The 25,572-nt window shown below is 38.8% G+C and overlaps 1 protein-coding gene across 1 annotated transcript in view; it reads right to left on the bottom strand.

The window, feature by feature from the left end:
• Positions 1–25,572, bottom strand: part of SUCLG2 (succinate-CoA ligase GDP-forming subunit beta) — a 100,922-nt gene that overhangs the window by 20,717 nt on the left and 54,633 nt on the right. The gene's annotated exons all lie outside the window — the stretch shown is intronic.

Genomic DNA, 25,572 nt, shown 5'->3' with positions numbered 1-25,572 from the left:
TAATAAATAACCTGCCTGTTGTTGGTTTTTAATTATTGCAGTATAGTTCTGCTTTAGGGCCCAAATAGTTAAAAATGCTGATCATATGAAGTGAAATAAAAAAACATAAAATGTGTTTAGTTCATAAAGTCACAGCAACAGTACAATAACCTTTCGGGAATTGTCACACCATCAAAGTATCCCACTCATAAGCTTGTCACATGCACAACTTCCAGACTGTTATAGGGCTTCCCCAACTCTCTTCTTCATCCTATCAACATTTAAAGGAGCCTTTAAAACCCATCTTTTCAAATTCACCTACCCATTTTCTTCTTACTTTCAAATGCTCACCATTCAGCCACCATTCTGTATATCCCCTTATAATGTGTGCAGCTTCCCCACCTCTTAGATTGTAAGCTCTTATGGGCAGGCTGTCCTTGTTTGTATCTGTCTGTCATTTGTAACCCTTATTTAATGAAGAGCACTGCGTAATATGTTGGTGCTATATAAATACAGTTTATTAATAATACTACTTTCTGCACTCAAGCAGTGGTCTCTCAGCAGGGAGCTGTAGCCATTGTACCTCAATAGAGATGCTGCTGCTTCCACACAAACTAGGGTCCTCTGCAGTAGGGAACAGCTGTATTCCCGAAAAAAACAAAAAAACAAAAAAACAAAAAAAAACACATTCAAGTCAGCAGCCTGACTTCTTGCAGCATAAAACAAAAATGTTTTATTTCTTACATGATTGGAATACATGCAGCCTTTTATATTTGCTTATGGTAGCTCTGTAAATATTAACAATATATTTACCGGATAACAAAGGCCAGACGAAAAGATAAAAGTGTCAATTTAATTACACTTTTTAATCCAATAGCAGCCACCAACATAGAGCACACCGAGTGAAATTAGAATGAAATTGGATGCAGCTTGTATAATTGATGATTTTATGCTTGGCTTTAATAAAGGAAAAAAAAATCCCGAGTTTAATTAGAGAGGAGTCTAACAGGATTTAATCAATAACGGAGTGACTCAGGTGCAGCTTTCAATCCGCGATTTCATTGTAATTTTATAAGGAACGAACCACTGATTGCTTCAGCCCGTGATGTGATTCGTTTCTACCCAGCGAAAATTTATGTTAACTGCGTTTAGATTTGTTTTTGATTTATTTTTTTAATATTTTCCCTTCTAACCTTGCTCGGTCTTTATAAATCAAGTCCAAGTGACCCAGATTTGAGTTTTCTTTTTTGCCATTCATCAGTGATAGTTTTAGAAGTCTTAAGCGAAGGCAAAAAAAATTTAGGAAAAAAAAAAAATTCATGGGCAGAAGGATTTTTGGAACAAAGTAAAAGTGGTTTATTGTTATTTTTGGTCATTTAAAAGTTAATTTCAAACCACTAAAAACTCCAAACTCTGTCTGGAAATGGACGCATAAAACACGCCGACTTTATGTAAACTGTAGGCCATTTGAGTTTATGGACTTGCATTTCTTCGCGTGTTGTTAGTCAGGGTCAATTGAAGAGATGAGTGCTTTATATGTGCGGTAAACAAGCTGGCGGAATTGGGTTCTTTAGAGTAATTAACTGCCTTTACAGTAGAAAAGTTATAGTTTAGAGGGAAATTGAGCACAAATTGACAGTAAGTCAGTCTTAAGTAAACCTAACATCTACATCAGCCTTTCTCCATCTTTTACCATAGGGGAACCATTGAAAAAATAAACTTTAAGACCTTAGGGAACCCCTGCTATAAATAATATATCCCAGCTCACAGTAGATTAGTTTGATGATCGGTAGGAAGAATGTCTTTTACATTGCTGGCCATTGGGAAGAATGTCACCCCTACAGATACCCAAAACGATCATTGGTGTCAGATAAACTGACATGAGAGGCACAGACTTTTCATGCTGTAGCTGGAGGAACCCTGGTGTAAACAATGATCTACAACCAAGAACAAAAATGTAATGATCTTATTTTTTTTTTTTTTTTACAACTGGCTGATTATTTTTGCAACTCACAAATTTCTAGCAAATGACTTCTCTATACCAGTGCTGCCCATTGGAAAGGTGGGCTGTAATGATGTAAGGGGGGCGGGGGGGATACATCTGTGTACATTGTCTCTCTCAAACCAGGGGAGTCAGACATATATGTTTGCAATCAGCAAATCTCATGCTCTCTGACGATTGGAGAATTCTGGCTCTGACTCTCTAGGAGGAATGTTAGACCTCTGCAAAGGGACCCCTGCTTCCACACAAGGGTCCCTCTACAACATGTTGGCAGATGACAGACTTTTCTACTAGAGCTGTAGCTGCTTTTTTAAAAAATATAAAGTGCAAAACTTTGACCATAATTTATATTGATGCCTTTGTATTAGATTTAGCTTATTCAGCTGGGCTTTAAACTCATACAAATGCAGCATGTGTCTGGTGGCTCCTTTAACCTCTGATTAAGCACTTAAAAGGTCATCAAACGCTGTGCCCAGGAAGTAATGGTTGGCAAAGTTCCTGGATTATCTATTTAGAAGGAAGATCCTATATGGCTACAGATCATGCCAGGCCAAATTAATATCTACTCTAGATAGACTTCAAGTAAACATCCTCTACATTGTTACGAAAAGTAGAATTGTTTGAATTCAGCTTATTTAATTAAAACATGTGGTTAGGCACCAGACGAAAGCTGAAATGTGGCTTACTGTGGGAGTTCCTAGTCTGTAGATGTATTTACAGAAGTGGGAAGTTGCAGGTAATATGGAGCCATGCAAACTCAATGTTTACAACAGAATCACTGAAGTCCTTTAAGTCTGGTCTCAGCATTCTGCTCTCCTCTCTGTTCCCTGATTACATTAAAGGCATTAAGGCTGGCAGACTGCAAGTCAATGTTAGGAGGGAGGAACAGGGAAACATGTTCACAAGTCACTGTGCAACTGCATGGAGCAGGAACCATGACCATTGTAAAATCACCTGTTATCACTGCTAGAAGTGGGGCAAGGAGGAAAGAGGTAGATGAGATTCCCTACTAAACTGGGAACAGGAACATGCTGAGCTGCTGAGTTACTGTTTGGAGAACTGTGCTGATTAGTTACTACTGGTAAGGGGGGGGGGGGGCAGAGTAAGCTCAGGAGATGAGTTACTTCTGTAAGGGGGAAAAGGGTAAGCCGAGTTGACAAGTTACTACTGGAAGGGGGAAAGCGTGAGTTACTGCTGGGTGGGGAGAATGGTTGAGTGGTTGAGAGTGAAATGCTTTAGATGAATGTTGAGGATTGACAGACAATACCTGTAAAAGCTATAAAAGTCAGCTTTTGTTAAAGCTCATTTATTTCTAATTAGGCAAACACACATTTTCAGATGTCCATAACCCGGCTACAGAGATACCACAGGCACAGGTACACTTTATCTGCAAATAACTTCACCAGCACTGTTGATAACTCCCTTTTGCATTAAGCGGCACCAGCCCTGGTGATGCTGCACACATAATTACGCATTTGTTATACAACTGAAGTGCCTTATAAGAGGTCTGAACTTTTGAGATGGATTATTGCACTCTATCATCATTAGCTAAAGAATAAATTCAGGGGACATTCATAATGTCTTCTCTGCTAGCAGCATATTTATAAATCTATAAAGAGGACGTCTTCATGTCTGCGCCTCTAGCTTGCTTAGTCTGCTGGGTATCCTCTACATCCTACCCACACACACAAGGTTAAATGCTTTTGATCTTTATGAGATAACCACACAGATGAATGCATAAAACGTCTGTGTCCTGCACTTTACTGCAGAGTAAATGTAGTTGCAGGTGCTGTGCAAATGAAAACAGGGCTTGTTTGGAAATGATGCAGAATTTAAGGGGAGATCCCAGCAAGAACTGTTAAGTCCACTTTTGTCTTCATTTAGGCTGGGGGCCGGCTTTCTGAAAGTAATTATTTGCATCAGGCTTTCTTTAGGGTCTATCAGCGCTTAAGGTTATACTGCTTATGTTGTTAATGAGTGTATGGGAGAAACACTCAGTTATTGGTCTCTTCGCACACTATATATATATATATATATATATATATATATATATATATATATTATCCCAGAGATGGGGAGGGGGCTCAGCTAAAACTGTACAGGAGCTGTCTGCTTCTAGCACTCAGATTTCTGTACCAATCAAAGAAATAATTGTATGACTCCAATACTAAAGACATCAAATCAAACAGGTATGCAGTGTTCTCCCCAGTCCCTTTTAGCTTGGCACACCACCCAGCACTTTTCAAAAATAGCCGGATGGTTACTGAAAAGTTGGATCACAATACAGGGCCACCACTCGCCAACAGCTTCTTCCCCAAGATTCTAGGGTGAGTACTAGGTATGCAAAATGCACATCGCTTTCTTGTTTCTAGTCCTTGTCTTCAGTTACAATGCAAGCAAAATGAATGCACACAAAGAAATGCTCAACCTATCCTAGGCCTGTGATAATGGCTCCAAGAGCACAGAGAAGAAAAATATGTTTGGTGCCCTTAGATAAACTAAAAAAAAAAGGTTTAGAAGTTCTAAAACTACAGACTTCTTTTACTACATAACTCATCATTGCACAAAGTACAAGAATGCCAATGGAGTCTGACACCTAAATCGCTCTATATTAGATCTTTTCTGATTCTCAGATTTTAAATCACTGAATATTCCAAGGCCAAGCTGAGGACTGAATCTGTCAGTGTTACATTTAGCTGCACACCATTCTGCACAGATTGCCTGCCATGCATAAAATCAATGCATCATTATTAGTTTTTCTGGAAGAGAATCGAGTCCACACCAAATAAGTAAATACGCCTATTGTGCAATGAATGGCCTATGGGATTTTCATTTTCTTATCGTGTACGTTCTGCCATAGAGCTTTTCAATAGTTGGAGGTTTATTTTTCATCAGCCGTTGCAGAGTAGTAGGAGATAGTATTGTGGAATTAAAGAAAGTGCCCCCCGCACCCAAAGGATTGGGGAAGGACTGAAATGTATGAGGCTGACTTGCGTTGGAAAGATGAAGACTCAGATGGGGTCATAATGATCCCGCCTTAATTTCCTAGGGAGTCACTGACCCGGATCAGAAATGCAGGTGGCGATTCCATCACCATTCTATATTATTATTATTAATAAACAGGATTTATATAGCACCAACATTTCACGCAGTGCTGTATACTCAATAGAAGTTGCAAGACAGTGACGTAGGAGGAGGAGAGGCCCCTGCCTCGAAGGGAAAAAGTGCTATATAACTCACCCCTAAATATAAATGAGCATTTAACCCCTTAAATCCATGGCCAACCCCAAATGTACGGGGAGGTTTGTTTTTTTGCTTGACTTAAGAGTTACACTGTAACAAAACCCAAAGATAATTAAATACATACTTCTAATAGTTATTTATTTTTTTTTTTTATCTGTAAGAAGGTCAATCTGAGATTTGCAAAAAAACAGACAGCATGGTCTCCAGGATATTAAAAATAAAGTTGAGCACCTGTTATTCTGGTAGGCAGGAAGATCTTGCCAATATATATGAATCCCCAGGCGCCTATAAAGGGTGCCAAAATCTGCTCTCTGACGAGTCTCATAGCTGAGATAATACACTATTCTAATCCCATTCATTATAGTAGTGCTTACGCCTACATCTTTACTGGATTGCCCTAATGCTTTAAATACTGTCCAGGCCAGACGGATAAGAGCCTTACCGCCTTGTGACAGCCCCAGAGATCACGACGCAGGATTAAATGCATTTCTCTACTGTCAGCATCAGATTTTCTGATTAAAAGGAGGGAAAAAAACTGCCAAAAAATGTCTAGCTGTCACCTGTATTTTACAGCTATTCATATCCTGAGCTTGCCGGTATCCATTGTCTCCGCTCTGCAGGGTTCATTTATAGGTTGGCCGGCAGAGGTCACTACGCACTATCTGCACAAAGATGGACAGCAGCAGGAGCGCAGAACACTGAGAAGTCTGCCTGCCACTGCTGGGATTTACAGTTCTAAAACAAAGCAGTTTAGCTAAAATACATAAAGCAACATTGTATGAATAGGCAATTGGAAATAAAAAAAAAAAAAGATAAAGTACAGGCAATTTCAGTGCTTTAAAATATGCAGAATGCCGGCTTAACAGATTCTACAATTTGGGTATCTACAAAAAAAAAAAAAAAAAACTATAAATAAATGACTCAACTAGTAGCCTGCAGACTGCAGCCAGATGCCCAGTGAGGTCTTAGCTGCCATCACAGTCATCATAAAAAAAAAAAAAAAAATTGTAATTTTTGTTAATAAAGCCCAAATGAACCTTCAGTTAAATCTGCAAAATAATTTTCATGTGCAAAGATGTGTCCTAAAAGTGTTACATTTGTATTCTTCAGAAAGAATGAATCAGATATACTCATCCTTGCCAATAAAAGGACCCTGGTTCACTGTGTAAAAGGAAAGGCCATACAAACCTCAGTATGGAATATCAGCCAGTGTTCTATCAGCCCCATTTAGCTGGGCGCACCACCCGGCACTTTTTAGTGACCACCCGGCTGTTTTTCTGTGGTTACTGAAAAGTTTGGTCACAATACAGGGGCTGCCACCCACCTACAACTTCTTCCAACCAGGTTAATAAAAATATTCTAATACACTGCCTACCTACAATTAAAAAAATCTTTTGCTCATTGGAAATCTGCAGCTCTGATCTAGAAGTAGAGTGCGTCACACTTCTGCAGAGAGGCCACTGCATCCACACAGAGAACAGGGATCTTTCTTTGACTGGCTTAATAATGGGGATAACAAACATAATGGCTGAGCCATGGCTATGTAATGCTAGTAAACACTCACAGTGCTGATGGACTTATGGTTACATTATAAGACATGTATGTATGTATGTGTATAAATAAATAAATACATATATATTTATATAAAAATAAAAGAAGAATGGCCATGCACTTCTGATTCAGGAAAAAGGCATGCCATGCTGTGTCTGCATTGTGTTGAACTGCAAATGCCTTTACTTGTATTGATTCATGTACCTCAGTTAGAGTAGTGCTAACGAATGTATATAACAAATGTATTCATCAGCCCAATTGATTAAACATTATTTATCATAGTGACCATTAGCATGATTTTGTTCAATTTTGATTTTAAGGAGCCCTCACTACTGTTCATAGTCTATTACGAAGATAGCAGCAAACTCTGGCTCACTTTTGGGGTTCCTCAGACCCCCATCAATAAACTGTTGGTAAACAGCTCCGAAGATATCACTGCCCACAGTTTTCTTCAATGCAAATCAAACTGGCCTTTGACAAAACTTAGCCAGTCTTTGGTTTTAAAACGTTTTTATGCCCTCTAAAGTCATAGGCCCAGGGGCAATTTGACCCCTATAGTTATTGGCCGGTGCAAAGCAATATATTTTTTAAAAAATTACCCACAGTCCAATACAAACTTATATGTGAGTGCAGATTGTGCTTACTAAGAAGTGATCTTTCATATCCACTAGAGGGCAGTAAAACCCAATATGGAAAAAAGTCTTTGTTACATGAATACCATAATGATATTGTTTCTTTACTTCAAGGTATCCAAGTCAGTCACATTTTGGAATTCTGAATTTATTCTGCAAGGATCAGGTAGACAACAGATAGTGACAGCTTATATTAAAGTGAAAGGAAGCTGCTTGCCTTTTTCATTACAAAATATTACAAGAGCCCACAAGAAAAAAAGCTACAGAGACTGAAATAATGTTTGCAGCATAGCACAGGGACACAGGGCTATTGGGTGATCAGCTATATAGCGGCTGCACTTAGCTTCTAACTGCAATGGATCCTGTAATAAACTAATTCTTGGCACAAGCCGAACTCCCTTTAGGGATTATGGCCGGGGGCAGAAGATCTAATGCAGATGTTTGCAGTTAATGAGCTCTGGCACAGCACCTCTTCTTCACTGGGATGTGTGAGAGGAAGGGGGGATTATTACATAAACACCTCTGTAACATCTCTGAACTGAGAGATCTAAAAGGCACGCTACCTCCAATTGTGTTTACAGATAAGCTTTCAGCTAAAGCTAACTCCGCATGTGTGCTTTGTCTGTGTGCGTCTGGATGAGGGAGAAAAATATGTTCCATAAAGGACCAAAATGCAGCTTCTGATGGATGCGGTCACTTACTAGCCACAATGCAATTCCACTCCTCCTCTAATCTAATAAATTGTCATGTTTGGCAATTCAGTTACAGGTGCAGTATGGGTAGTGTTGCAGCAAATCTGACATTAGGCAGGGTTAGAAGTCACAGGTCACAAAGGTGATTTTGTAGAAGTGACTGAATGGCTTTGTTCAGAGTTACGTCACATCAGCAAACTCACCTTACATTTGTTGCACTGTCCCTGGGTGAGTAAAGCGTTGTATGTTCACCAGCAAATCCGATTTCACTGTGTGCGCTCACTGTATTTTGTGGCGCTCTCGTCACTGGCAAATTCTTACTAGTGTGACATGGCCCTGAGCATTCTTGTTGCAGGGAAAAAAAATGAATTGCGGTAAATTAAAGGTCTGTGTCTCTATAATTCCATTTGATTTGGAGTTCGGTCCCCAAGCGACTGAATACTTGTAGTTTGGAGCTAGCAACAGAAATGTCAGCGTCACTAGATACTCATGTTATCCATGCAGCACACCGGTGATTTGCAGCTGCATAGATCGGCATTGTCGCAAACTAGAGCGGCAACACCGCTATAAATCCCTGAAAAACGAAGCAGAAAAATGTGTAGCTGCTACAAATCACTACTGGAAAGATAATGGTGTGACATGGCTACTGGTGATCTTTATTCGGTACCACCCGGGTAATGAAAGCCTTCAGCCTACAGATGGAGCCTGCCACCTGCAATCTCTAATACTGTAACAGACAGATACAGTTGCATTATTAAAAATAAGAAAAAAAAAAGAAAAAAAAAAAAAAAAGAAGAAACTATCTGGGCCAATCAAGTATTTTGCATTAACCTAAACATACAGAAAGAGACCAGAAAGATGATCTCTGTAGTATGTTGCTTATCTTTTATGGTCTAATCACAAGCTGGAGGGTGACGTCCCTGTTTTTCCTAGATTCAACTTAAACTCAGAAGAGTTGAATCAATAGGCTGGGTGAGTGGTCTGACATGGTAGTGTACATTTCAGGAAAAGGAGGTGAAATTGTTTGGCAACAAAGGCAGCTTCCATCTATGTATTTAAATAGTATATATTAAGCAAGGGACTGAAATTCACTTTGCGGGGGGAGGATGCATAGAATTTTCAAATCACTAAATCCAATATTCTCTTTAACATACAAATATAATTCATAAGTCATTAACAATAAAGCCTGTTGATCCCGCCTTTTATGGGGTGACAACGCTCTAATAAATAAATCTCATTTATTTTTTATTTGGAAACATTGCTTTGGAAAATAAAATAGAGCAGATATAAACCTTTACTAAACACTAAGTTAATTTAAGCAACCCGTTGTGCGCCCGTTCAGTTTAATTACTTACCAATAAAAATGCTTATTCGCCACTAATGACATTTATTAGATGCCATATGCCAATGTGACAGTAATATGTATTCACGTAAAGCCTGGCCAAAGGCAGAGGAGACAGAGAGCGATTCTACCAAGCTACTCTACAGGAAACATACGTACGCTGTACGTGCAGCAGAGGCTTCCAACTACCAGCAGATGTATTGGCTGCATCATCCCTGCTCCATTCTCTTTGTACAGAAGCCAGAGGCACCATATAGCTCCTGGGTGCCAGTTCTGTGTGTTCCAGTACATGGCAGCATCAATGCACGCTGGCAAATCCCTTCTGAAACTAGCCGACTGCACCAACGCGGGGGGACAAATATATAATTTATGGTTTTGTTTGTGAAGTTTAGAATGCTTTTCTGCTATGTGGAAGGGGATTTTTTTTTTCTTTTGTACTTTTATATATACACAAGTGAAATATTGCTTTATTGTGTATATAATACCCCTTTATTTTCACTTGGTGACCCTAGTACTAAAATTTTTTCTGTCCCCTCCCATCAACCGTGATTCCTACAATGCAAAGAGAAACACAGAAATCTAGTGATGAGGTCACTTTGTCCATTATATTTTTTTAATAATTGAATTAGCATAGTGATATAGCGAGAAAGGAGGAAGCATGGAAGGAAAAGTAGAAGCACAATAAACTTCATCCTTAGGTCTGTGAATGCTGTGATTACACCCACATAGAGTTAGGTCCATAAAAATTTGCACAGAGACAACTTTTTTTCTAATTTTGGTTCTGTACATTACCACAATTAATTGTAAATGAATCACTTCATTTCAGTGGCTCAAAAGTAATTGGACAATTGACTCAAAGTCTATTTCATGGGCTGGTGTGGGCAATTCCTTTGTTATGTCATTATCAATTAAGCAGATAAAAGGCCTGGAGTTGATTTTGGGTGGGTGCTTGTATGTGGAAGATTTTGCTGTGAACGGACAACATGCGATCAAAGGAGCTCTCCATGCAGGTGAAACAAGCCATCCTTAAGCTGCAAAAACAGAAAGAACCTATTCGAGAAATTGCTACAATATTAGGAGTGGCAAAATCTACAGTTTGGTAAATCATGAGAAAGAAACAAAGCACTGGTAAACCCAGCAACGCCAAAAGACCTGGATGTCCATGGAAGACAACAATGGTGGATGATCGCAGAATCATTTCCATGGTGAAGAGAAACCCTTTCACAACAGCCAACCAAGTGAACAACACTCTCCAGGAAGTAGGCGTATCGATATCCAAGTCTACCATAAAGAGAAGACTGCATGAAAGTAAATACAGAGGGTGCACTGCAAGGTGTAAGCCACTCATAAGTCTCAAGAATAGAAAGGCTAGATTGGACTTTGCTAAAAAAAAAAAACATCTAAAAAAGCCAGCACAGTTCTGGAAAAACATTCTTTGGACAGATGAAACCAAGACCAACCTTTACCAGAATGATGGCAAGAAAAAAGTATGGAGAAGGTGTGGAACAGCTCATGGTCCAAAGCATAGCACATCATCTGTAAAACATGGCGGAGGCAGTGTGATGGCTTGGGCGTGCATGGCTGCCATGGCACTGGGACACTAGTGTTTATCCATAATGTGACACAGGACAGAAGCAGCAGAATTAATTCTGAGGTGTTCAGAGACATACTGTCTGCTCAAATCCAGCTAAATGCAGTCACCTTGATTCGGAGGTGTTTCATAATACAGATGGGCAATGACCCAAAACATACAGCCAAAGCAACCCAGGAGTTTATTAAAGCAAAGAAGTGGAATATTCTTCAATGTCAGTCACCTGATCTGAACCCAATTGAGCATGCAATTCACTTGTTGAAGACTTACCTTCGGACAGAACGGCCCACAAACAAACAGCAACTGAAAGCCGCTGCAGTAAAGGCCTGGCAGAGCATTAAAAAGGAGGAAACCCGGCATCTGGTGATGTCCATGAGTTCAAGACTACAGGCTGTCATTGCCAGCAAAGGGTTTTCAACCAAGTATTAGAAATGAACATAATATTTTCAGCTTTTTAATTTGTCCAATTACTTCTGAGCCCCTGAAATGAAGTCAGTGTGTTAAAAAAAAGGCTTTAGTGCCTCACATTTTTGCAATAGTTTTGTTCAACCCACTGAATTAAAGCTGAAAGTCTGCAGTTCAACTGCATCTGAGTGGTTTCATTTAACATTAATTGTGGTAATGTAGAGAACCAAAATTAGAAAAAAGTTGTCTTTGTCCAAATTTTTATGGACCTAACTGTAAGAGGTTCACAGCATAATAGTAAACCTCTACAGAAAATGTGCAGCTGCAGTTTTTGTCTGTGCCATCTGTTTGCTACAAGTTGTATAAGGTGGTAAAAAAAAAAGTATGTAAAAAGGGTAAATTTGACTTCTTGGGGTCATCTCGCTCCCTTCCAAAACTATCAGAAAATAATCACAACCAGGAATTATTGCAGTGAGATCTCACTGTTGGGGTATCCAAGAAATAGGAAGGCAGGAGCTGTTTCGGCACAACATCCTGCAACTATAATTATACCATTTTCTATGGGTACGCTTAGCCCTATAATTCTGTGTAAATCAATCCAAATTCAAAAATCAGATCCTTGTGGGCAGGGACTAATGCAAAGGTTTATTCTCTGTAGAGCAGCATGGAAAAGGCATCAATGCTACATAAACAATTATATATATGAACATCTATTTAATTTTCCCACTCTGATCACAACCATGAACCTAATTCTTTACATATTTCTCTATTAGCAGTGCCGTCCCTCTGGAATATCTAACACCAGAAACATAATTGACATGGATTTCTGGTTTTCATACATGTATGTACTCCACCATTTATAATTTGTCTTACTGCTTTTAAGCAAAGGGCTAGGTTGACCTAAATTTAAAGCTCTAAGCTCATATTCTCCCAATCACCCAGGGAATACTTGTCAGAGGCTCTTCTCAAGTGACAAAGCTGTGAGCTCCAGAGGCTCATTACCGTATTCTTGGTGGGAAAGAATAAAACGTGCGTGCCATTAAAGGCTCTTTCCCTCTGCAGTTGGCGCAAGCCTGGCAGAAAGAAACAAGTGAGCATTTGTAACCACATTTCTCAATGGCTCTATATAGCAAGGCCAGAGGTGAAATAATAGCAGAATGCAAGCCGCTCATTAACCTACTGATTAAAACTAAAGCAAACTACAGAATTCCTGATAGCCAATTGGAATCTGTGTTATACTAGTTTGAGAGTATAAAAGTCAATTCTAATGGGTTGATACGATCTGTGCTAAACTGCCAATTATTTAATGAAAGTTTTTTTCTATTGTGTCAATATTTTAGTGTTTTTTTGGGATGTTCTGTTTGCAAGAAAGAAATATTGAATAAAGCCTCAAACCTGTGCCAAAAAAGGAAAAAGGATTTGATTATAAGACACTACTACTGATATGGAGGATGATCTCCAAATGCACATAGTTTTTTTTTTTTTTTTTTTATATGAACTCATGGAAGTTTCATTATCAGTGACTGCCTAATGCCCAAAGATTGAGACCCTGAACAAACCCCTCCATTACTAACATATATACACTAGAGAGCAGTGTTTCTAACAGGGTTCCTGCAGAATTTGTGTCTCAGGTCAGTCTGACACCAATGATCTTTTTGGCTTGTAAGGGTGACACTTTACCCACTGACCTACACACTAATGTACTGTGAGCTGGGGATAAAGTTTTAGCTGAGGTCCCCTAAAACGTGAACGTTATTTCAGGGGTTCCCCCCCCCCCCAAGTTAAAAAGGTTGCGAAACACCACACCAGTCTTTAGTTCTTCTTCAAAGCAAAATGTCCACCCAAGAAAAGCTCCTTCTGCAAAAATATAGTGGAATGAATATTAAAAAAGTATTCCTCAGCTAGGTTCCAGCAAGGTGATCCTAAATGAAGATCTGTGTAAAAAACTGTACAAACATCTCAAGTCAAAAGGTAATTGGCGCAGTGGGCAAAGGTAACAGATTTGTAAAAGGTTTTTTCCCCATTTTAAAAAGACGTTTCCTTTTGGAAGTAAATTGCTTTATTGAACACTGTAGATGGTTAAGTGATTTAATCAGTAAGGAGTAATATTGATTGTAGTTAGTATGTGGTCATTAGGCCTAGTCTTCCCATTGACGCTCATTCTTCCTGCTCTTAGCAGACCTTAGAGGTTTAGCTTGGTTTAAAAAGGTGTTTGGACCCAGGCACGTTTTTCCTTCAGAACTTAAGATTTAAAGAGGCAGCTATAAAATCTAAACAACTTGGGTCTAAAGTCTAAATAGCAATTCATGTATCAGTAAAGTAAAAATAATGGCAGAATATCTATACTACGAGTAGCTTGTAGGGAGTTAATTTCCTGTAATAGTCCTTTCCTGGAATCCTATCCAGATGATGGAATTTAACGAGGAGTTTAACTCGCCAACATCAACCAGAAACCAAACGAGTGGAATGATTCTTCAAGCGTTCTGCATCCTACAATTCCCTCTCTAAAAAGGTACAGTGGTTCTCTAAATTGAAGAACGCGGTAGTTATACGAACAAACCTTATCTATTGGCAACGCTTTGCTTGTTCAACTCCACAGTAATTTTAGTTCTTTCAAGCAGCTCAGAAGTCTGAAAATTTGCAGAATAAGCAAATAAAGTGACGCAGGGAAGTTGAAAAGGGCGAAGGACCTACCCGGGCGATATCCAACTTAAAAGCACATTCTTCACAGCCATGCTGCATAACTAATAAGATGCACACAGTCTGCTTGCCAAGAGATCACAGCACTAAATAAATAAATAATAATAAAAAAAAAAACCCGAGCCAGACTACGGTGACAGTTAAAAAATAATACAATCTGTGATAAATAAAGAAGAACATTCTCTGCAAGCATAAATCATAAGTCTGACAATTTGCACTGTACAAAGAGTTTAATATTTCCCCCTGGGCACTGGTGTTTCTCTGTAACGGCAAACAAATAAAACAAAAACTAAAAAAGATGCACTTGCAAAATGAGACTACCACTGTGAATGAATCCTTGAAAGATGTGGCACAGAGTTCTGATGCAGACGATGGAAACATCAGTAATTTGTCTTCAGAGAATGCCCTTCCTTTTTGATATAATGTTAATATAGGGGTCACAAATCCCACATTCATACTCTGTGTGACACAATTAGGTGAGGAACATAATCTTTGGGGCTTATTTACAGACAACAACACCACAAATGATCACTGGATATCTCCCCAGCTCCTTTTAGCTGGGAGCAGCACCCAGCACTTTTCAGTCACCACCCAGCTGTTTTTGGGTGGTTACTGAAAAACTGGGTCACAGTACAGGGGCTGCCACCCACCTACGGATTCTTCCCGCCCAGCTCAAAGAAATTCTAAAGAGAATACTTGGATAAGCTCATAACTTGGCCAATTTCTTGCTCTCAAAAATGAATGCATACCTAAAAATATTCTTTTAACTTTGGATAGAGTACGGCAGGGTCAAAATAATTTTGTTTGATGTGTGTGTCTGAGAGGCAAGATTTCCCTTTGCAATAGAAATGGGTATCCCAGCCAATGGAACTGTTCCCCTCAACTCTGGCGACCACTATGATTTAATTTTTTCTATCATTTTGAGTATTTAGGACAGTGGATGCCTGGCCAATCAAGATGGCTGATGATCCTGAACCTGGAAAAGTAGCAGCTGAAGATGGTGATGCTGAGAGTTTGTCTTCGCTTTATATTGTACCTTTCTTTGGAGTTCAGTTTTATTTGTGTGACGTAGCAAGTCTCAGCCTTGCAATGTTATGTCACTCAAAGTACTAAATGCAAAATATTTTGCCCAGGTAACTAATGGATCAGCCGACGATTGCTGAAGCTACATCAAACTCATTTCAACATAGCTGGCCATAGCGAAAAGCTTTTTGCAAATGACTATTTGCACACATCTTTCTGTAACATATTTTTCCATAAGTGGCTACCTCAGGAGTAATTACCAAGAGTTCAAACAATGTCTTTTCTAGGGGGGTAAATATTAAGAAAACACGTGAACTTCTTCCAAGCACGTAGTGTAGAAAAGACTCGCTGGAAAGCCATTTCTCCATCACAGTGATGTCAGTCTCTATTTTTAATCAAGAAATGCAAAAGAAGGCATTTCTCTAGTTGTCCTTTTATGTCTCAAATTAAAAGTTCCAATATTATGACAAGTATTGCTAATTTAATTTTACAACTAATCAATAGTTTATTTTATGTATATTGTCGGCTTTATGGATATTTTACCTAAATGAGTGTTTGGCAAAAGCCAAAGTTTTACATTAGGCAACATCAAAAACTTTGCGTCAACTTTTAGGGTGACCCCAAAATTTTATAAAAACGTCTGCTGGCAGCAAGAGTAAGACTGTATCATAACGGCCTTGGCAGACAGGCAGGGAAAGGAACTGCAGATTTCACTGCTGTCAGGAGACAGAAGACGGCACTGGATTGTTCGCCCAACTACCCTTTAAAAACCATTACTCAGTGCAGATTTATTAGATACAAATTTATGCACCCCAGTATTCAATACATTATTAAATATAACTACTGTTTTTTCTGAAAACTGTGCAAATACATTAATTTTTAATTTTTATTAAATCCGAAACTCTCTAAAATGACACCTTGTAATCCTGATATCTGGTTATAGGGCAACAATCCTTTCCCTCATTTATCGTTGACACCAGTGCAGAATCCAAGCAGATGTGCTTATACTTTTTGGGCAAGCACATATTTTCTATTATCAGGAAGCATGCCCTAGAGAATGCCATGCAGCCATTGCTAGAATTTATTTATGCTAGAAAAGGTTTGCAAAAAGGTGTTGCAATGGTATACAGAGTTTTAGCAAAGTAAATGGCACCCAGGGTTCCGGTAATACAAAGCTTAACTTCAAGAAAAACACAATATTGGCATTGCACCAACATGCTTCACATATCTTCTAACAAACCTAAACTACTGAACGCATCCTGGTAAATAAAAAAAAAACAAAAAAAAAAAAAACACCCATATGAAGAGTGACTATGGGGAAAAAGTTGCTACTGATATTCTGCTTCCTTTTGCAACCTACCAATTGGACAAAAAATGAAGCTGTAGGAGGGGGGCGTCCCTTGTATAGAGATCCACCTAAAAACATCCAAGTAGTTACTAAAAAAGTGTTGGATGGTGCGCCCAGCTAAAAGGGGCTAGGAAGAACACTGGACTGGTTTAGCCTCATACTTTTCAGTAAGCATTTTTGGTGCCATGGTTTGGAGTCCAATGTGCAAAGTTATAATGCCCCATAGGCTCACAGTGCCGGACCTCTCCTGCTGCTGTTTTATAATGCATTAAAGAAGTGACTTTAGATCTATAGATAAATCTTTTTTTTTATTAAACAGATGCCTGCATTTTTGTCTCTGCAAAGATTAGCTAAAGCTCCAGTTAAGCATAGTTAACTTTATTTTTCAGTTTACCAAAATGGCTGCCTGTATTTATTTAACAAGTACATGCCAAAAATACAGAACAGGGATCTGGACATTTTTATTACGAAATAGCACGTTATGACTGCAAGTAATTTCAATACATAATCAGCTATCTACACCTGCACATCTCTTTCAGTCACAACAATGGCTTGCATTTGGCAAGTGCCTTATCATGCAGGCATTCCTTCCTCCATTGTCACAGCACACAAAATGTCTAAATATTTAAGCCGTTTATACCCTAATCTAGTAAAACAATTGTTTCAATTTATCTGCTTCTTTCAGATTGTCTTTTAAAAAATTGGAGACTCCCTCAAACTTGCCATTTAAAAGAGAAGCTAAGTTTAATTTTTAGCTGTTTGGCAATAAAGCAGGCGGGCAGCGATGGAAAGGGGCAAACTGAGGTCCAGCAGTGTTTATTGTAATCTTATCTACTTATGTGTTGCTCACAGACTAATGGAGAGAGTCCACTGTTATAGGGTCCAACATCGGGTCATCACATAGCTATTGGTCGATATTTTGTCATGATCTCAGCCAAAGGGGTTCAAGGAGTAACATCAGTAAGTGTCTCTGTGTAAAGATTATTCCCCCAGACCCTTTTGCAAAGATCACTGTACAAAATGCCAGCTTTGGTGATGTGACAAGCACCAATATAGGCCTGGGCAATGGTTTTCTACCAATTTGTTTCAACCAAACATAGAACAAAAATATAACTGGCCTAGAGATTAGTTTTTAAAACAATTAGACATTACAATCAAGCAGATCATCATTACAACCCTCCCTATAGAAGAGAGGTATTAACACTCATGCCATTGTTTGCAGTGCCATAGTTTCAAACCTTTGCTGGTAACACCGAGCAACATAGATAGACCACACATAGAAGAGCCCTCAAAACCCACCTTTTCAAACGTGCCTACGTGTCTTCTTCGGTCTCCTAAAACCTCCTAAATGGTGATTGTACACATAATCCCAAACATTTGATCATAGAGCTAATTGCTTCAAGTGAGCTTTTGAACCAAAAGATTTCTTGATACAAAGGAAACTGTTCATTTGGGTAAATTAAATTGCACTTTCTGCAAATATCAACGTTAAATTTGCGAAAAGGTAACAACCTTAAAATGGAAAACTATTACATTTAGGGTCAATTTTCTATTTTTTCCCTAAAGTTTTTCTGCAGTTTATGTTTATACACTGTATTTAAACATATTAGAGAAACAGAAAGGAGAGCGAGCGAAAAAGGGAGACGGAAGAGAGAAACTTATCTTTGTATTATATATAATGCATGGCACCAGCTTAGACAAAATGTTACCCTTTTTTTAGATATTTTGTCTACTAATAAAATCTTGGATTGAACCAAATAAAGGAAGGGAGAGAGTCATCTGAATCATTTACCTGTCTGTGTAAAATACAGCTTGGGCAATTGAGCTCTGTAACTTTGGCACACATAAGGAGCTAGGGCGACCTTGAACAATATGAGCAAATTAAAACTGCCAGCTGCATAAATGTCATATATACTATGAAATATTTCATAATTACCAAACAAAATAAAAATCAACCTGCTTTTAGATGTACTTAACCTAATGGTGCATCGCATGTAAGAATGACAGGAGAAGGAAACATTTCAGAGCTAAGTACGGTAGTTTTAGAATGTTTATGAATTTAGGTAAGCTCTAAAGTATTGCTAGGTTATACAAATGCCAAGCCCTGAAAAACTAGAAGAAGATCCCCTTGAATGCAGCAAAATTCCAATAATGGGCCTTTTTTTAAATAAAACTCTCCAAGGCTGGAGAGGATACACTTTTATCAGTAAAGTTCAGTGATCCAGCAAACCTGGAATGGATTTCTTCAAAGTCCTTTATTAAAGCCAACTATTTACTATTTTAAAGCCAATGTTTTGAATCCTGGACCAGATCCATTTCAGGTTTGCCAGATCACCCAGCTTTACTAATGAAAGTGTATCCTGTGCAGTCTTGGAAAGCTTTAATTATTCAGGCCCAATAGGACAGACTGCAAGAACCTCCCAAGAAAATAAATAAAGGAGGGATTAGGCCTTCTAGCTCCCCCTCGAAGGAAATATCAGTTTTAGATGGCCAAAGACTTAAAATTTATTTTCCCGTTTGTTAAGAAATGCATTCTGTATATGTAACAAAGGCTAATCACTACGCAGCGTTCTCTTAAACTTACTCTGACTTTATCAACCAGTGAGCTATTGAAAGGGCATCTGGGCTACTTTGCTTTTGTATCATATCTGTACATTAGTAGCTTTTCATCTATTCAGTCTATGAAAAGCTTTATTTTACAAAGCACATTCAAAAAGAAGGGGAAAAAATAACATTCCATTTTCTGTAATCCAAGAGAAAGATTATGCTCTGTGGGGAACGCAGCAGTGCCTGCATCTGACAAATTACCCGCTTTCATTATTTCAAAAAGACATTTACTTTGAAGGCAACTGTGCAACAGATTTAGGACAATTTTGACAATGCATTTAGATGAGGGGCGCAGAAAGTATCAAGGCATTATTACATGCATTTATATTGACACTTAACGAGGAGAAGCGGGCAAGATGACAGGGTCTACCTGTCACCACAACGGACACGGCAAGAGTCGGGCCATGAGGTCTGAGGAAAGATAGGATAACAATGACAAAGCCAAAATGATCTCACTGGTGAAGAAGTTTTTAGCAAAAGCCTTCAAATGTTCCCGACTGTTGTAAAATGCTGTAAAATACAATTTAACTAGAGGCTGTGATTTGTAAACAGAGGCAACTTTAATGGACTGAATAAGTTATTTTGAGAACTTAAATACTTGGCTGTTCCGTTCTATTATTATCAATATTACTACACAGTATTTATATAGCACCAACATTTTACGTAGCGCTGTAGAAAATCCTGTCATGTCGCTAGTTGTCCCTCAATGGAGCTCACAATCTAATGTCCCTACCCTAGTCCTATGTCTTTCATACAGCCTAAAGTCAATTTTGGGGGAAGCGAATTAACCTAAATGCATGTTTTTGGAATGTGGGAGGAAACCAGAGTACCCGGAGGAAACCCACGCAAACAGGGAGAACCTGCAAACTTCATGCAGATAGTGTCCTGGCCAAAATTTGAACCTAGGACCAAGCGCTGCAAAGGCCAGAGTGCTAATCAATGAGTTACCGTACTGCCAGATTATTGACATAACTTGAGCAAGATTTCGAGCATGGTATAAAAACAAAACAAAAAAAAAAAAACACAGTATACATATTATGAAGATCCAAAGAACTAGAAAATCCTAAATGTACTAAAGTCTCCCCCCTGGCTCACTTCTCTTACTTTCCTCCACCCGTTTTCAATAATTTACCTAAACTCACCTCTCCTTGCTCCTTTGCCAACACTAGCATCTTTACCTGGTCTCTTGTAGGTTTGGAATCTTTGAACATTTTGCTAGGCCAGGACAGAATAATATATCTCATGTACATGTGCATGTGAGTTAATTTATTCCTTACAGCCAGCTATGTCGGGATTCTATACTGTGCATGCGCAGAGGCTAAAAACTTGACAAAAGTTCTGAACCTACCCAAAAATACGTCAGATCTTGTTGGGTCCCAGCCGATGGACTGCACCTCTAAGCACTGAAAGGTTTCCAAAGATAACATCTATCTATGTTGTGGCTTCTTGGCAGAACAAGAACTTTCGGTGAAGTCCTGCAACTTGAGTTACCAAGACATACAAGAAGCCAGAACTCATTCCAAAAACCCTTCAAGTTTGTACACAAACAATAAAATCTTGTAAAAACTTGAAAAAACAAAACAAAAAACAAACTAATGTGTAAATATAATTTTAAAATATTTCTAATACTTTTAAATCTGCAGATTTCATTAAAGTGACATCTTGGTTATAGGGTGGCAATGTTCATTCCCAGGGTCCTAATTATTCTCTTGCGTTTTCCCCTTCCATTCCCCGGGTCCTAATTATTCTCTTGCGTTTTCCCCTTCCAAGTGAAAACTATATGCGGCCATGTGGCAAATTGCAAAGCTATGTTACACCATCATCACCATCAGGAAACATAATTTAGGATTTGGAGAATGTTACCCTTGCCAATACCAAAAATGTTAAAACAAAAACACACTTTAACTTTGATATATACTGGTTTACTACAATTTTCCTTTTCTTACAAAAAAAGATGCTCTTTACGATACAGATATGGGCCATTTGCAATAGCAAAGACATTCATTTAAAATCCACCAACCATAAAATGTCAGTCCGCCCATTTCAGACTATTTAGAAATTTCACAATGACCGATAAGTGTTTTCAAGTGCAACAAACTGCCGGCTCTAATAAACATGCACAGAAACACAGGGCCATTTTCCTGTGAATTACCACTGCTCGCAGAAAGACAGGCCAACACAACTGGAACATTTAAATTATACAATTGACCTGTAGCGGGTACAGAACACATTCAGTTTTAGATTTATTGCACTCCACTTCTTTTGTGCTTAATTTAATTTCTGAACTACATAAGAGGAAAAACCTATTTACAGGGTAAAAAGAAAGGAGAGACAAATCTCAAACAGAATATTTTGCTAGCCAGATTAAACATTTTAAAAGTCTTTTTCTCACAACAGCCACTTAAAGGGACTTCATTTTCAGCACAAGGTGATAATGTGCATGGTAATTAGCAATACTGCATAGGGTGTTATAAGTAATACATGCATTATCACAGTTGTAAAAGATATTGTAACTAGTTATAATATCTAAAATTAGATGCCCTATATATACAATGTATATGCAAAAATATAAATGTTTCAGCACAGAATTATTATTAAGCTCAGTAGGAAAAAGCTGTAGGCAGGCGACCCCTGTGTTGTGACCCAACTTTACAGTCCCCACCAAAAAAACAACCAGGTGGTTACTGAAAAGTGCCGGGTGGTGCGCCCGGCTAAAAGGAGCTGGGGAGAGCACTGTATATACATTTCCCTGTCTAGCAGGTAGGAGACCTAAATAATTTTCAAATATTGCTTAGTAAGAAACACTTACAGATATCATGTGTATACAGATATATTGTGACTGAAATTAGATTATTCTGCTTCTACTGTCAATGTCCAAAGATTGCTGGAGGCTGGCAGCAAATCAAAATAAAGTACTTAGATCATTTACATTTAAAAAAATACATTTGATATTGAATTAATAAATACAGAGCGGCATTATTTGCATCTTTTAATGACTGGCCAAAGTAAAATGTTCTATAGTATAAAAAAATAGTTTTTTCTATTATCATTCCTATTTCTAACATCCACGTTAGATGTTAACCACCATTTTGGATTCAATGATGGTAGCTCCAGCAAACTCAAAGTTGGCACTCCAAGGCAATGTTTCTCAACCAGTGTTCTGTGGAACCAAAGGGTTCCTCAAGATTGTGCTAATGGTTCCTTGAGCAATGAGCATTTTGTGCCTCCCAAAAATTATTTTTTTTCCCTATCTGTAAGGGTAGCACTGTTCCCCCAGGCCAGCAATGTAAGAGACCTTCTTCCCAATGACCACCATGCTAATATTCTGTGGATATAGTAATTATAGCAGAGGTTCCCTGAAGAGGCTGCTCTAAAGAATTCAAGTTCATCTAGAGTTGAGAGGCAAAAAAGCTGGGTCAGTACAGACGGCGATCACCTGAAATGAATGAGGGAGCTGTTTATGTGAACTGACTCTCCTGGAGAAGTTATAGTTTAAAGGCACATTGTATAAAATAAGTAATTAATTATGGGAAGGGGAAAATAGTAAAGATTTAAAATCCTTTCTCTGTGTTTTTACTAGCAATATTAAATGTTAGTAACTGGGCCTCCAATTCTTCCCTTGAAGGTTAGAGAATGCTGGGGAAACTCTGATAAAAGTACTTATTTCAGACTCTCCAACCTACTGCAACACCAGTTTAGGATGAGAGGCGCAAAATAGAGTGCGCAGCAACCAACGAGTTAAAAGCCAATTGTTCTGCAAGCCCGTTTATTTATTTATTTTTTCAGTAGAGACCCCGTGCAGCTCATGCATTGGAATGGCATTTGAAAGGCTTAGTGAATGACAAACTGTAACTTGGACGGAATAAGCGCTCGCTGTGAACTGCTTTAGAAACATGGAATTCATTGTGCTCATCTCATAGTCTGACAAATTTCTCTGAACAAATTTATATTCCCTTTGTCTCTCAGTCCGCTGAGATGATGTATGCCCCATATGGAAGAGTCATGAGCCACGGATCCATTTCTTTTCTTTTAATATAGAGCCTTCAGTGACAGTGCCAGTGTGTTTATCATCGCTCAAACCCTGCCCTCGCTTTTGTCTGGCATTGCCATCCCCCTCTGTGAAGGCCCAAACTGCAAACAAACTTGTAATATAAAAAGCAGAAGCGGGTTGATGAATGGGAAAGAAATGTTCTAATAAAGTCCTGTGTGATCTGATGAATTTCTAGTAGCTCTACTGAATCACTTGTTTGGGCCAGACAATATGGGTCTATATCTTCTAACGTATGCTCTGGGGGGTCTTTGGCAGCTGTAAAACCCCCAGCTAAACTAAGTTTGTTTGCTAAAAAATAACACTGTTATTGTCACAGTCTTAAAGAGGAACTTGGGGTGATTGGTTAGTTTGGGCAACATTAAAGTAAACCATGTAACCAAGCAGACACAGAACTTTTCAACTGCGTGTACTAGCAAAATGGTGATCTTGACATTCGAATACAAAATTTTGGTGAACTCTAATTATTGTACAGGTGAAGCCATTTGGTGGGTAGAGTGGGGAAGGTTAGAATGCCTGTTGGGTGTCTATTACTGCCTGGGTCCTAGCCTGGGGAATCATAATAGCTGTTCTGGTGAATATAATCAAGAAATTAATGGGAAAGTCAAAATTTTACTTTGTCAACAACACAGATAAAGAGGAATCTTCCACTGGGAATACTTGCCCACGACGATTATTTCTCTCACTTCCTGCTGTGTCTTGAGTCCAGAACGTAAAAGGAAATCATCCTAATAGGAACACAGGTAGCAGAGAAAGATGAACGTTCTCCCCAGTATTTTTGGGGGGTGAATCAGTTGCTGGGTGGCAAACAAGTAATTTAGTGCTTCCAGTTGTTGGTGTCACAGCAATCCAGAAACCGTTACACTCCTCTTTTATCTGCCCCACATATATTGTGCCCCATCTTCCCAGTGCCCCAGTATTCTGTCCCAGTGTCGCACCTTCCCAGCTCCCCGGCATTGTGTCCAACTTTCCAAGTGACCAGGCATCGTGATCCACCTTCCCAGCTCCCCGGCATTGTGTCCCACCTTACCAGCTCTCCGTCATTGTATCCCACCTTCTCAGCTTCCTAGTATTTTGCCCCACATTCCCAGTGCCCCATTATTCTGTCCCAGTGTTCCATCTCCCAAGCTTCCTGGTATTGCTTTTCCAGCGCCCCAGTATTGTGTCCCAGCTTTCCAGTGCCCCAAAATAGTTTCACAGCTTCACATTATTGTGTTTAGCCTCCTAGTGCTCCATGATATGTAAAGATAAAGTATTTACAGTAGAACGTATGCAGCAAGCAAATGGACACTTATCTCTACAAGCAGCTCAGAGATTAGGATGGATAGTGTTGAGCTTTGAATAAATGGTGGGAGAGAGCTTTCATTAGGAGACAGCAGCCTGTCTACTCTGAAAATAATGAGTGGAATAGACAGTACAAATCTTCTTCAAGAGGAGCAGAGAGGATGCAATCTTACTGAAGTTTCTTACTAACCTTAAGCATGGAGCCCATTTTCATCATGCTGAGAGGGGTCAAAGTACTACAGCTCTAAAGATTAGTAACTGCTTGCTGTGATGCTACATTGACTGACAGAAAAGCATGCACAGTTTATAGGGTAGAAGATACTTTGTAGCTGATATAGAGGAATGGGGTAGTGGAAAGGAGGGGTAGCAGCTATCTGCTATATATGACCCTGAGAAACCAACTGGGCACCAACATACACCTAGTCACCAGGTAGCATTTAATTGAACGTGCTGAAAGGGCACACCTTCAGAAAAAGTTTAGGTTGGCAGGTTGCCAGGAAAATTAGCCAGGCGAAGCAACCAGGAAAAAAGGCCTAGGGAGGAAATGAAAAAAAAAATGGAGGCTTTTAACAAATTCCTAATACTAAAACTAATGCATTATAGCTAAGCATACATATAATACATCTAAAGAAGGATATTAGGCCAAGAGGTTTAACACAGAAGTGAGAAGAACAGGTGTAAAAAATGGAATGGAAGCCCAAGATGCGTAGGGAGATGAGCAAGAACAAAAAGCATAAAAAGGTTTTACTACAAAAGCAAAATCGCAAACTTTAGGGGGGAGAAGGTAAAGGATGACAGGGGCTGGTTAAAAAAAAGGGAAAAAGTGAAAGAACACAGGTGAAAGGGTAAGGACGATCATTAAAATAGGTGTAAAACAATATTGCAATGAATGTGTATAGCACAGAAATTGTAAGAAAATATGACAAGGGTCAAACCTCCTAAAACCGAAACTTCCAAACAATTATCATAAGACATCATAGCAAATTTTGTCTAGTAATATTTATACAAAGTGACACATGTTAGATGCAATAAATAAACATAATGTAGAAAAGTAACAACCCTTTAAGCCAATGCCAAACACTTAAAAAATAAAGAAAGATTACAGTTAGGTCCATAAATATTTGG

This window comes from Pyxicephalus adspersus, chromosome 8 (assembly GCF_032062135.1).
Source record: "Pyxicephalus adspersus chromosome 8, UCB_Pads_2.0, whole genome shotgun sequence".
Classification (NCBI taxonomy): Eukaryota; Metazoa; Chordata; class Amphibia; order Anura; family Pyxicephalidae; genus Pyxicephalus; species Pyxicephalus adspersus.
This window is presented reverse-complemented; position numbering and strand designations above follow the sequence as displayed.